Raw genomic sequence first — 12,825 nt, 5'->3', positions numbered from 1 at the left:
CTCCTACACCAGCCAGTAAGTTCCTGGAGTTCCAAGACTATGTTTTTTCTTGTCTGTTGTACTTTTGGCACCTAGCAAACTGTCTGGCACTTTCTAGAAACCAAGTAAAGCCGGGCGCAGTGACTCATGCCTGTAATCCCAGCACTTTGGGAGGCCGAGGTGGGCGGATCACAAGGACAGGAGATGGAGACCATCCTGGCTAACACGGTGAAACCCCGTCTCTACTAAAAATACAAAAAATCAGCTGGGCGTGGTGGCGGGTGCCTGTAGTCCCAGCTACTTGGGAGGCTGAGGCAGGAGAATGGCGTGAACCCAGAAGGCAGAGCTTGCAGTGAGCCAAGATTGCACCACTGCACTCCAGCCTGGGCGACAAAGGGAGACTCCGTCTCAAAATAATAATAATAATAATATAAATAAATAAAAAAGAATGGTCATCCAGGTGGAAACCCATTAAACAGAAACCCTCAAACATGGACCAATTCCAAAAATACAGCCGCTGTGGGTGAAAACAGAAACTGCAGGTTAAAAAGAATCATGATACTTTTATCTTTTTTCGTAATTTTAATGAATATTGAATAAAAATATCACTTGCACATAGGCATTTATCTGAAGTGCAGAAATTCTCTCACCTTTAGTTTCTTCAGCTTCTGTTGTATCAAGCAAAGGAAAGTTATATATATATTTAAACTAAAACATATATAAAATACGTGAAGTTATTTATTTATTTATTTAGAGACGGAGTCTCACTCTGTTGCCAGGCTGGAGTGCAGTGGTGCGATCTCACTCACTGCAACCTCCACCTCCCAGGTTCAAGCGATTCTCCTGCCTCACCCTCCCAGCTAGCTGGGATTACAGGTGCCCACCACCACACCCAGCTAATTTTTGTATTTTCAGTAGAGACAGGGTTTCACCATGTTGACCAGAATTGTCTCCATCTCCTGACCTCATGATCCGCCCACTTCAGCCTCCCAAAGTGCTGGGATTACAGGCGTGAGCCATAGCGCCTGTCAGTTATTTTTAATCCATTAATCTATCTACTTATCTAAGTACCTAGTTGCACAAAAAGAGGTATGAATTATCACCTATTTTTTGAGACAGAGTCTCTGTTTTCCAGGCTAGAATGGAATGGCGTGATCTTGGGTCACTGCAACCTCTGCCTTCCAGGTTCAAGTGATTCTCGTGTCTCAGCCTCTCGAGTAGTTGGGATTAAAGGGACCCACCACGCCAGCTAATTTTTGTACTTTTAGCAGAGACGGGGTTTCAGCATGTTTGCCAGGCTGGTCTTGAACTCCTGACTTCAAGTGATCCACCTGCCTCGGCCTCCCGAAGTGCTAAAATTACAGGCGTGAGCTATTGCGCCTGGCCATACCACCTAATGTTAAGAGTTATTTCTTGGTGGTTGAAAATTTCTTGATTTGTTACTTGCTTCTTTGTACTTTTCTCTCTCTCCTCTCTCTCTCTCCCCCTCCTTCTCTCTGACAGGGTCTCACTCTGTTGCCCAGGCTGCAGTCTCAAACTCCTGGGTTCTAGTGATCCACCTGCCTCAGCCTCCTGAGATGCTGGGACTACAGGTGTGCATTACCATAGCTAGTTTTTAATTTTTTATAGAGATGGGATCTGGCTATGTTGCTCATGCTGGTCTCAAACTCCTGGCCTTGAACAATCCTCCTACCTTGCCTTCCGAAAGTGCTGGGATTACAGGTGTGAGCTATAGCAAGCACCTGGCCTGCTTTGTACTTTTCTATAGGACAGATTTTATATAATAATTACAAATAATTCTTATAAAAGCAGTGTTCTAAACTTTTTAAAATTAAGCAGTGATTAAGAATGAGCTACAGAAAGTAGTATTAGTTCAGCACCTATTATATACTAGATATTTTGCATATAGCGGATCACCTAATTCACATATCAAGGCAGGAATTATAATCTTTATTTTCCAATAGAGAAAACTGAGGCTTACAAGCATTTGTTAATTCTAGAGGTACACTGCCGCTGCCAAAACAAGTGCCCCCTCCCAGCAGCCTGCCCACTGCTGGTTTTATCAAATTCAACCCCCACTTCCACCCTCACATCTTGCAAGAGTGTACACACACACACATGCACATTTCTGCAATATTTCATCTTCTTAGGCCAGGAACTTATCATGACGAACCAAATGCAATACCTGTTTCCTGATGAAAGCTGTTACTCTATATCTCCATAATTTGAGAAATAGTTTGATTTCATGCTGACAAGGGTCACACTGAGGTCTTAAGTAATAATTACAAAGCATCCTAGTCCATGTGAAAGGGTGTAATGTTCAGATATATCCAACACTTTGAGATGCTCTGCTGGAAGGTGGTTAAGGTGCAAAGTACTATTGACTCATGGTCATCTTGGTCTATGGTCATTAATAATGATATTTTGTACTTCTTTTGTGTTTGTTCTAAGGGTGGTTTCAAAACCTGGAAGAAGCTTATCAGTTTCTAGGTATTCATATATCTCTTTCACAATGGATATGTGTGTGTGTATGCTATGAAAATATACACACACATATATTCACATACGAATATATAACACACACATATACGTATATATATTTACAGCATACTAATCAAAAAGCAAATTCTTTTTTTTTTCTTTTGGACAGAGTCTCACTCTGTCGCCCAGGCTGGAGTGCAGTGGCACGATCTTGGCTCACTGCCACCTCTGCTCCCTGGGTTCAAGCAATTCTCCTGCTTCAGCCTCCTGAGTAGCTGCGATTACATCACAGATGGCTAACTTTTGTGTTTTTAGTAGATACAGGGTTTCACTGTCTTGACTAGGCTGGTCTTGAACTCCTGACCTCGTGATCCACCCACCTCATCCCCTCAAAGTGCTGGGATTACAGGCGTGAGCCACTGGGCCCGGCATAAAGTAAATTCTTGATGATCTATGAAAAGAAAATGGCAGGCCAGGTGTGGATCCCAACTGTAACCCCAGCACTGTGGGAAGCTGATGTGGGAGGATCGCTTGAGCCCAGGAGTTTGAAACCAGCCTAGGAAGCATGGTGAGACTTCCTGTCTAGAACAAATATAAAAATTACCTGGGCATGGCAGCTCATACCTGGGGTCCCATCTATTCAGGAGGCTGAGGTGAGAGGATCACTTAAGCCAAAAAAGCAGAGTTTGCAGTGAGCCGAGATCACCACTGCACTCCACCCTGAATGACAAAGCAGTACCTTGCCTCAAAAAAAAAAAAAACCGGAAAAATTGGTATCAAAGAAAAATTTTAAGTATCTATATTTACATAAATGTATACAGTCATAGTATATTAATCAAAAAGTAAATTCTTAATAGTTCAAGACAGGAAAATTGCAGGCAGGGCATAGTGGCTCATGCTTGTAATCTCTGCACTTTGGGAGGCCCAGGCAAAAGGATTGCTTGTGTCCAAAAGTTTGGGATGAGCCTGGGCAACCTAGTCAGAACAAACCTCTCATAAAAAAACAGAAATCAGCCAGGCATATTGGCATGTGCCTGTAGTCTCAGTTACTGAGTTGGGAGGATCACTTGAGGCCAAAAGGCCAAGGATGCAGTAAGCCATAAACACACGACTACACTCCAGCCTGGGTGACAGAGCAAGAACCTAAGGAAAAAAAAAAAAAGAAAAGAAAAGAAAACTGTAAAATATATAAAAATAGAAGACATGAAGTGAGAAGCTACCATGTCTGGGGCAAAGACAAAGGACCAAAGGTTCATTCTCCTCCTCACCCCCAGCAGACAACAAAAACCATGGGACACTAAATAAAACAGAAATCACTGAAAGCACAGAGACAAAATTTATTATCAATTCGTCAGAAATCCACTCTCATGGTTAAAAGAAGAGATGGGGTTTTCCCAAGGCACTCTGCTGTGAAGTGAACAAATGACAGTCCAGGGAAGATTTAGGCTCCTTGATGTGGTTCACCATCGAAGACGTAAAAGCTGGATCCGGAAGAGGCGAATACAAGGCAAGAGCAAAGCCAGAAAAGGCAAACATGAGGCAAAACAGAGGGCTTGAGTGGCCACTATGAGGCAGAAGATGGGCCTCAAGAGACCATCGTGAGGCAGGAGCTGGTGAAAGAGGGCACAAGAGGGGCCAGTGTGGGGAAGAGGCCGTGCCCCTAGGGGCCTACACCAGGCAGGAGCTGGGCCTGGCGAGGCCGACTTCAGGATGCTTTCGGCCCGCACAGGCCATCAGCAGGAGGCAGGAGGAGCTAGGCCTAGAGGGGCTGACGTTGAGGAAGGAAGCTTTGGGCCGGGAGGCGCCATCGGGGTGGGCGGGAGCTGGGCTTCTGGAGGCTGCCGGGAGGCCAGCACAAGCGTGGCCGGGGAAGGCCGCCCGGAGGCGAGAGCTGGGCCTGGAAAGGCCACTGCGAGGCAAGGCAAGAGGCGGGCCTGGAGAGCTGGAACAGAGGAGGCTTCGGGCCTACAAAGGCCGCCGGGAGCTGGGCAGGAGCCGAGTTAAAGGCGGCTGTTTGGAGGCGGGAGCTGGGCCCGCGGGCGCAGCCGCGAGCAAAGAGCTGGGCCCAGAGAGGAGGCCGGGAGACAGCAACTGGGCCGGGGGAGGCAAACTTGAGGAAGTTCTGGGCCTGGAGAGGCCGCCAGAAGGGAAAAGCTGGGCCTCAAGAGGCCACGGCGAGGCACGAGCCGGGCCTAAAGAGACCATCAGGACGCAGGAGCCGGGCCTGCGGAGGCTGCCGGGACGCAGGAGGCTGGCCTGGGGAGGCTGTGGCGAGGCACGAGATGAGCCTGAAGAGGCCATCAGGAGGCAGGAGCCGGGCTTGTCGGGGCTGCCACGAGGCACGCGGCAACGTGGCCCGGGGAAGGCGACGCGAGGCAAGAGCTGGGCCCAGAGAGGCCACTGTCATGCAGGAGCTGGGCCGCTCCACGCCGCCGGGGAGCCGAAGGAAGGGCTTGGAAGGCCTGACGTAGAGAAGCCGGAGGCCTACAAAGGCTGCCAGGAGCTAGGCCAAACGTGGCTGTTGAGAGGCAGTAGCTGGGCAGGCAGGTGCAGCTGGGAGGGAGAGCTAGGCCTGGAGAGGCAGGCTGGAAACAGTTCTGAGCCTGGAGAGGATGGCGAGAGGCAAGAGCTGGGCCTGTGGAGGCTGCCAACAGGCAAGGCAGGAGCTTGGCCTGAGGTGGCCACGCTGAGGCAAGAGCTGAGCCTGGGGGGGTCCACTGTGAGGAGGCAGAGGCCGTGACTCTTGGCGCCTACGACAGGCAGGAGCTGGTCCTTGCGAGGCCGACTTCAGGACACTTTGGGACCACACGTGCCATCGCCCGGAGGCAGGATCTTGGCCTGGAGGAGCCGCCTTGAGAAAGCCTTGAGCCGGGAGACGCCGTTGGGGTGGGCGGGAGCTGGGCCTGGAGACGCCACCGTGAGGCCTGAGCTGGGCCTAGAGAGGCCAGTGTGAGGCAGTAACTGGGCTTGTTGAGGCTGCCACGAGGCTGGCCAGAAAATGGCCGGGGAGGGCTGCCGTGAGGCAAAAGCTGGACCTGGTAAGGCCGCTGCAAGTGGAGAGGTGGGTATGGTGTGCTGGACTGGAAGAGGTTTCAGGCCTACGAAGGCCACCAGGAGCTGGGTAGGAGCTGAGTCAAAAGAGGCTCTTTGGAGGCAGGAGCTGGGCCTGTAGGCATAGCCGCGAGAGAGCACTGGGACTGGAGAGGAGGCCGGGAGGCAGCAACTGTGGTGGGCCGACTTGAGGAATTTCTCGGCCTGGAGAGGCCACCAAAAGGGAAAAGCTGGGGCCTAAGGTGGCTGTTGGGAGAAATAAGCTGGGCCTAAAGAGGCCATCAGGACGCAGAGCTCGGCCTCTGCTGCAGAGGCTGCCGAAACGCAGCAGCTTGGTTTGGCGAGGCCGTGGTGAAGCATGAGATGAGCCTAAAGAGGTCACTGTAAGGTAGTAGCTGGACCTGTCAGGAACATGGCGCTCAGGTGGTTATGCGAGGGATGGGGACCGGCTATAAATACAAACGAATTTTCCCCTCACTTGTCTGCTGCTCACCACCAGCTCTGTGGCCCTGTAGTGGAGACCCCTGCTCAGGTGCATTCGAAAGGTTCTGTCCCACGCCATTCTTCAGAGTCATCTTTATTGCCACAGTGGTGAGGCATAGCATCCGTTAGCTTGCATGGCATATGCCTCGGCTAGCATTTCATCACAATAAACAGTAAGTGGTAGCTTCACTCATTGTGAGGTCACTTCCTGGAAATCACCAGCATCCCATGTCCCATTGGCAAAAAACTCAGCACTGTTCCTTGGATAACCAAACCTAGGCTGAAATCCCACGTATATGTGTCTATCTCCTGGTACTCTTCCTAGCATCAATTCTGTATTTCTAGGAGTCCAATCAAAACATATAAACCGCTCAAAAGTTTAAACTAGAATGCGCACAGTGGCTCACACCTGTAATCCCAGCACTTTGGGAGGCCAAGGCGGGTGGATCGCTTTGAGCTCAGGAGTTGAGACCAGCCTGGGAAACACGGCAAAACCCGGTCTCTACAAAAAGCACAAAAATTAGCCAGGCCTGCTGGCACATACCTGTAATCCCAGTTACTTGGGAGGCTGAGGATGGAGAATTGCTTGAGCCTTCGAAGTGGAGGTTGCAGTGAGCAGAGATCGTGCCTCTGCACTCCAGCCTCGGTGACAGACTGAGACCCAATACCAAAAAAAAAAAAAAGTAACTTTAATATAAAAAATATTTAAAACAGGATCAGCATAATGAGTGACACACTAGCACAAACTACAGACAACTCTAGAGAATACAAAACTAGCAGAGGCCAGGCATGGTGGCTCATGCCTGTAATCCCAGCAATTTGGGAAGCCTAGGTAGGAGGACTGCTTGAGGCCAAAAATTGGCGACCAGGCTGGGCAACACAGACATTGTGTCTACCAAAAAAAAAAAAAAAAAAAAATTAGCCAGGTATGGGGGTGGTGCACACCTGTAGTTCCAGCTACTTGGGAGTCTGGGGTCAGAAGATCCCTTGAACCTGGGAAGTCTAGGCTGTAGTGAACCAAGATCGTGCCAGTACACTCTAGCCTGGGCAGCAGAGTGAGACCCTGTCTTAGGGGAAGGGAGAGGAGTAGAGGGGAGGGAAGGGGAGAGGAATGCTAATCCCCCTATAAGAATCTCTTCTCCTGCCCTCTCTGGAACCTTACTTGTCAGTTCTTCCTCCCACTTCCCTGTATCTTTAACCTGTCCCCTGCTTTTAGCTCCTTCCCACCAGCATTTAAATTACTCAAACTTCTTCTATTTTAAAAAACTCTCCCTAAACTCAGTGTGTCCCCTGCTTTAGGTCTCCAGCACACTCACTGAGCCATCTGCTCCCCCTGGTGCCTTCTCCACACAGCAGCCTGAGCCATGTCTCTAATACGTGAAATCTCATCACGTTACTCCCCCGTTTACATCACTTCTCCTTGCCTTTGGGATTGAGTCCAAACTCCTTAACAGGCCCTACTTTGCCCTACCTTGCAAGGCAGCCTCACTGCTTGCCCCTCCCCATTTTACCTGCTGTGGAGTCCAACTGAGCCTCACCTGCCCCTTGATTGCCCTCTCTCTCTCCTCTGGGACCCTCCGAAGTGGGTGATGCCCTCTGCTTAGAATACGCTTCCCCTTAAACCTCTACTCTCTTCCTGGCTAGCTTCAGCTCCTCTGTCACTTGTCCGCTTTAGCACCACCTCCTCCTGGAAGCCTTCCTTGACTCCCCAGATTCTCAGGAGTATGGGAAGTGAGGTGTTCCTCCCATAAATGAATGGAGATTAGGGAGTGTGTGTTATTCATGTTTAATTCACCAGTGCTTACTTCAGTAGCTGGCACAAAATAGTCACGGTGATGGCCAAAGTAATGACCCCCACCAACTGCTCATGTCCTATGTTACACCGCACAATTACATAGGAAGAGGGAATTAACAGTACAGATGGAATTAACGTTGCTAATCAGCTGACCTTAAAACAAGATTATCCTGCAGTATCTGGGTGAGCCCATGTAATTACAAGAGTTCTTTAAATGTGGAAGAGGGAGGCAGAAGGTTAAGAACCAGAGACATTGGGCATAATGGCTCATGCCTGCATTACCAGTACTTTGGGAGGCCAACACAGGAAAATCCTTTGAGTGCAGGAGTTCAAGGCCGGCCTTGGCAACATAGCAAGGCCCCATCTCTACAAAAAAAAAAAGAAAAAATCAAAATTCACCAAGTGTCATGGCACTAACCTGTAGTCCCAGCTACTGGGAAGGATGAGGTGGTAGGATCGCTTGAGCCTGGGAGTCTGAGGTTAAAATGAGCCGTGAATGGACTACTGAACTCCATCCTGGGTGACAGAGCAAGGTGCTACTTCTAAAGAAAAAAACAAAAGGACATTGGAATCAGGGTCCCCTCCATCCTAAGGTGCCTACAAGGCGTCTCTCTCTGCAAATAAGTAAACATCATCCTCCAACTCCTCACAGAGTGGAGCAGCAGGAAAAATCCCTCACCTCATTTCTGTGCTGCTTGGGAGGCCTGGACAGCTCAATAACCAGCTCCTTGTGGAAGACCCAATTGGGAAATGGCTCGAGTTGAGCTAAGGAGAATTTGGTTCCTTCTTTTGGTTCTCAATAGGCAGTGTAAGGGCCAGGCATGGTGACTCATACCTGTAATCCTTGCACTTCAGGAGGCCAAAGTGAGAGGATCGCTTGAGGCCAGGAGCTCAAAACCAGCCTGGGCAACACAGCAAGACCCGGGTGGCATGCACTTATGGTCCCCACTACTTGGTAGGATGAGGTGCGAGGACTGATCACTTGATCCCAGGAGTTTCAGTCTGCAGTGAGCCATGAGGATACCACTGCACCCCAGCCTGGCTGACAGAGCCAGACCATGTCTCAAAAAGTAAAAGAGACTATAGGCAGGCAACAACGCATCTGGCTAATTTTTAAATATTCTGTTGAGATGAGGTCTTGCTAGGTTGGTCTGAAACTCCTGGCATCAGGCCAGGCATGAAATCCCAGCACTTTGGGCGGCTGAGGAGGGGGGATCACCTCAAGTCAGGAGTTTGAGACCAGCCTGACCAACATGGCAAAACTCCGTCTCTACTAAAAATACAAAAATTAGTCGGGCAGTAGTGGCATGTACCTGTAATCCCAGCTATTCAAGAGGCTGAGGCAGGAGAATCACTTGAACCTGGGAGGTGAAGGCTTCAGGCAGCTGAGATCGCACCACTGCACTCCACCCTGGGCGAGAGTGAGATTCTGTTTCAAAACAAAACAAAACAAAACAAAACCTCTTGGCATCAAGAGATCTTCCTGTCTCAGCATCCAAATGCCCTGGGATTATATTTTTTGTTTACCATAATTGAAAACACTTGTTCTTATACTGCTTTAAGGTATAAAGAAAAAAAAAACGGACAATAACAAATGTTGGTGAAGGCCAGGCATGATGGCTCAGCCTGTAATTCCAGAACTTTGGGAGGCTGAGGTGGGCAGATCACTTGAGGCCAGGAGTAAGAGACCAGCCTGGGCAACATGGTAAAACCTCACCACTACAAAAAAATATAAAAATTAGCCAGGCATGATGGCGTGTACCTATAATTCCCAGCTACTCAGGAGGCTGAGATGAGACAATCATTTGTGCCTGGGAGGTCAAGGCTGCAGTTAACTGTGATGTGCTGCAGCCTGAGAGACAGAGCCAGCCCCTGTCTAGAAAAAAAAAAAAATGTCAGTGAAGATGTGGAGGAATTGGAACCCACATACATCACTGGTGGGAATATAAAATGGTGTAACCACTTTGGATATTTCTTTTCTTGTCATTTTAATTGGATTTTTTTAAGAAAAATCAAGACAGGGTCTCACTGTCTTGCCCAGGCTGGTCTTGAACTTGTGCGCTCAAACCATCCTCTCAAATGAGCCTCCCGAGTAGCAGGGATTACAGGTGTGAGCCATTGCACCCGACTGGTGTAGCCACTTTACTAAACAGTCTGGCAGTTTCTCAAAAGGTTAAATGTAAAATATAATGTAACAATTTCACTCCTAGGCATATATCCCAGAGAAATAAAAATATATGTCCACACAAAAACTTGTACTTCAATCTTCATAGCAGCATTATTCATAATAGCCAATATGTGGAAACAACCCAAATGTCCACCAACTGATAAATGGATCAACAAAATGCAGAGTGTCTCTACCATGGAATATTATTCAGCCATAGAAAAAATGAAATACTGATACATCCTGTGACACAAAGGAACTTTGAAAACATTGTGCTAAGAGGGAAAAATGGCACAAAAGATCACCTATTGTACAATTCTATTTGTCCAGATTAGGTAGTGACAGAAAATGAATCCATAGTTGCCTGAGGCTGGGGGCAAAGGCAGGTTGGGGGAGTGGAGGTAATTGCTAAGCGTGCAGATTTCTCTATAGAGTAATGAATGGTTCTAAAAGTGACTGTGGTGATCGATGCACAGCTCTGTGAATATTCTAAAACATTCTGAATTGCAGATTTCAATAAATTGAATGGTATGTGAATCATATTTTAATAAAGCTATTATTTAAAAACATAATAATAAGGGGCTGGGCACAGGTGGTCATGCCTGCCTGTAATCCCAGCACTTTGGAAGGCTGAGGCAGGAGGATCACTCGAGGTCTGGAGTTTGAGACCAGTCTGAGCAACCTAGCAAGATCTCATCTCTACAAAAAAAAAAAAAAAAAGAACACAAAAAATTAGCTGGGCATGGTAGCACATGTCCGTAGTTTTAGCTATTTGGGAGACTGAGGTGGGAGGATGGCTTGAGCTCAGGAGTTTGAGGCTGTAGTGAACCATGATCATGTCACTGTACTGCAGCCTGGGCCACAGATCAAGACCTTGTCTCTAAAAAGGAAAGAAAAGAAATACAAGTTTTTATCACTTTGTGAGTGTAGCCAAGTTTGAGGAGAAATAGTAAGAATAAAAGAGCTCTGAATAATGAGTGTTAGTGGCTGGTTAGGCTCAGTTGCCAGCTAAGTGGCTTCTGAAAAATTCATTAGTAAAGTTACAGCTCTGGGGACAGTCACGCAGTCAAACAATGAATGCTAAATTCATTACAAATGCCCATGGTCTTTCTTTACATGCCTTCTAGTGAAAAATTCCTAAGTGCCTGAATAGCAAGTCTGCAATGATAGCAGCTGTTTATTAAAGACTACAAAAAAGAAATGGCATCTTTTTCAAGAATGACAAAGTGTTTCATGATAAAGAAGCTCTAATTTTGCATTTGTTCAAGTATTGATTAGATTTAGCCAATATGAAACCAATTTTGGATAAAGTGCAAACAACACAATTTCATTTTCTCATTAATCAAAACTGATTAGGTAGTCTAATGTCAATTCTGATCTTATTAAAAAGTGATCAGATAAAAAAATTACGGAATGATGAAACCAATAAGATGTTACAACCTGTTCCAAGGAGAATTCCAAAACCCACACATATCTGAGACCATCAAGTATGAGGAAATATATCTGATTACTAAAATTAAAAATAAACTGATTATATAGCCAACAACAATTAGGCAGGGGTCTCCTCATCCACAGCCACACAAACTCAATCATGCAGCTGTGTGGTTGCAAGGCCTCCATAGCCTAGAAGGGACTGGTCTGACTTGAAATTTCAGTTTATTTGTATTTGTATTTTGAGACAGGGTCCCGCTCTGTCACCCAGGCTGGAGCGCAGTGATATAATCATAGCTCACTGCAGCCTCGTCCAACTGGACTCAAGAGATAATCCTGCCTCAGCCTACTCCTAACTGGGAATACAAGCAAGTGCCACCATGTCAGGCTATTCTTTTAATTTTTGTAAAGAGAGAAGTCTTGCTATGTTGCCCAAGCTGGCCTCAAACTCCTAGCCTCAAGAGATCTGCCCACTTCGGCCTCCTCAGTAACTGGGGCCATAGGTATACAGCACCATGCTCAGCTGTATTTATTTTACTGTATTAAATTTCTTTATTTTATTTTTGTAGAGAGGATGTCTTGCTATGTTGCCCAGGCTGCTCTCCAATTCCTGGGCCTTAAAACATACTCCCATCTCTCCCATCTCTGCCTCTCAAACTGTTAGAACTATAGGTGTCAGCCACTGCACCTGGCCTGACTTGAGATTGCTTTCATCTAGCATCCTTTACTTGGTAGGATTGGGAAAGGCAGCAGTGTTTTTTAAAATTACTTAATAATTCAATTAGAATCAGGCTCAACCTTGACCCCTGCCTTATCTCACAGCCCACACCCAGTCTGTCAGGAAATGCTATTGGCTGACTTCAACATCTATCCAGGTTCTGACCATCTCTCACCACGGCCATGACTCTGGTCAGGACCACTACCATCTCCCACCTGGATGATGCCACAGCTTGGCCCCCATGCTTCTACCCAAATCTTCCCACAGTCTTTCTCAACTCAGCAGCCAGGGGTGCTTTTAAATCAGGAGACAGATCATGTCGCCTCTCTACTCAGAACCCTCCTGCGGTTCCCCTTTCAGTCAGAATAAAAGTCAGAGCCTCAGCAATAGCCTCCCAGGGTTTACACGATCTATACTGATCACCGCCCAGCAACTCCCTGGCCTGCTCCCTTACTTCTCTCCCTCTCTCTCTCTGCTCCACTGGCCTCCTTCCAGAGCCTCAGACTCACCAGGGAGTTTCCTAATGCCTTTATCCTGTTGATTCAGCCCACAATACTCTTCACTCAGCACCTTGGCCAGCTCCATCACCTGCTTCAAGTTTTTGCTCAATTTTCACTTATGAGGCCAACCCTCAACACTCTATTTAACATTTCCATCTGTCGTCCGTCCTTCCTTTCTTCCTTCTTTCCTTCCTTCCTTCCTTTCCTTCCTTCCTTCCTTCCT

Source organism: Nomascus leucogenys, chromosome 17 (genome assembly GCF_006542625.1).
Source record: "Nomascus leucogenys isolate Asia chromosome 17, Asia_NLE_v1, whole genome shotgun sequence".
NCBI classification, from domain to species: domain Eukaryota; kingdom Metazoa; phylum Chordata; class Mammalia; order Primates; family Hylobatidae; genus Nomascus; species Nomascus leucogenys.
Note: the sequence above shows the minus strand (reverse complement) of the source record.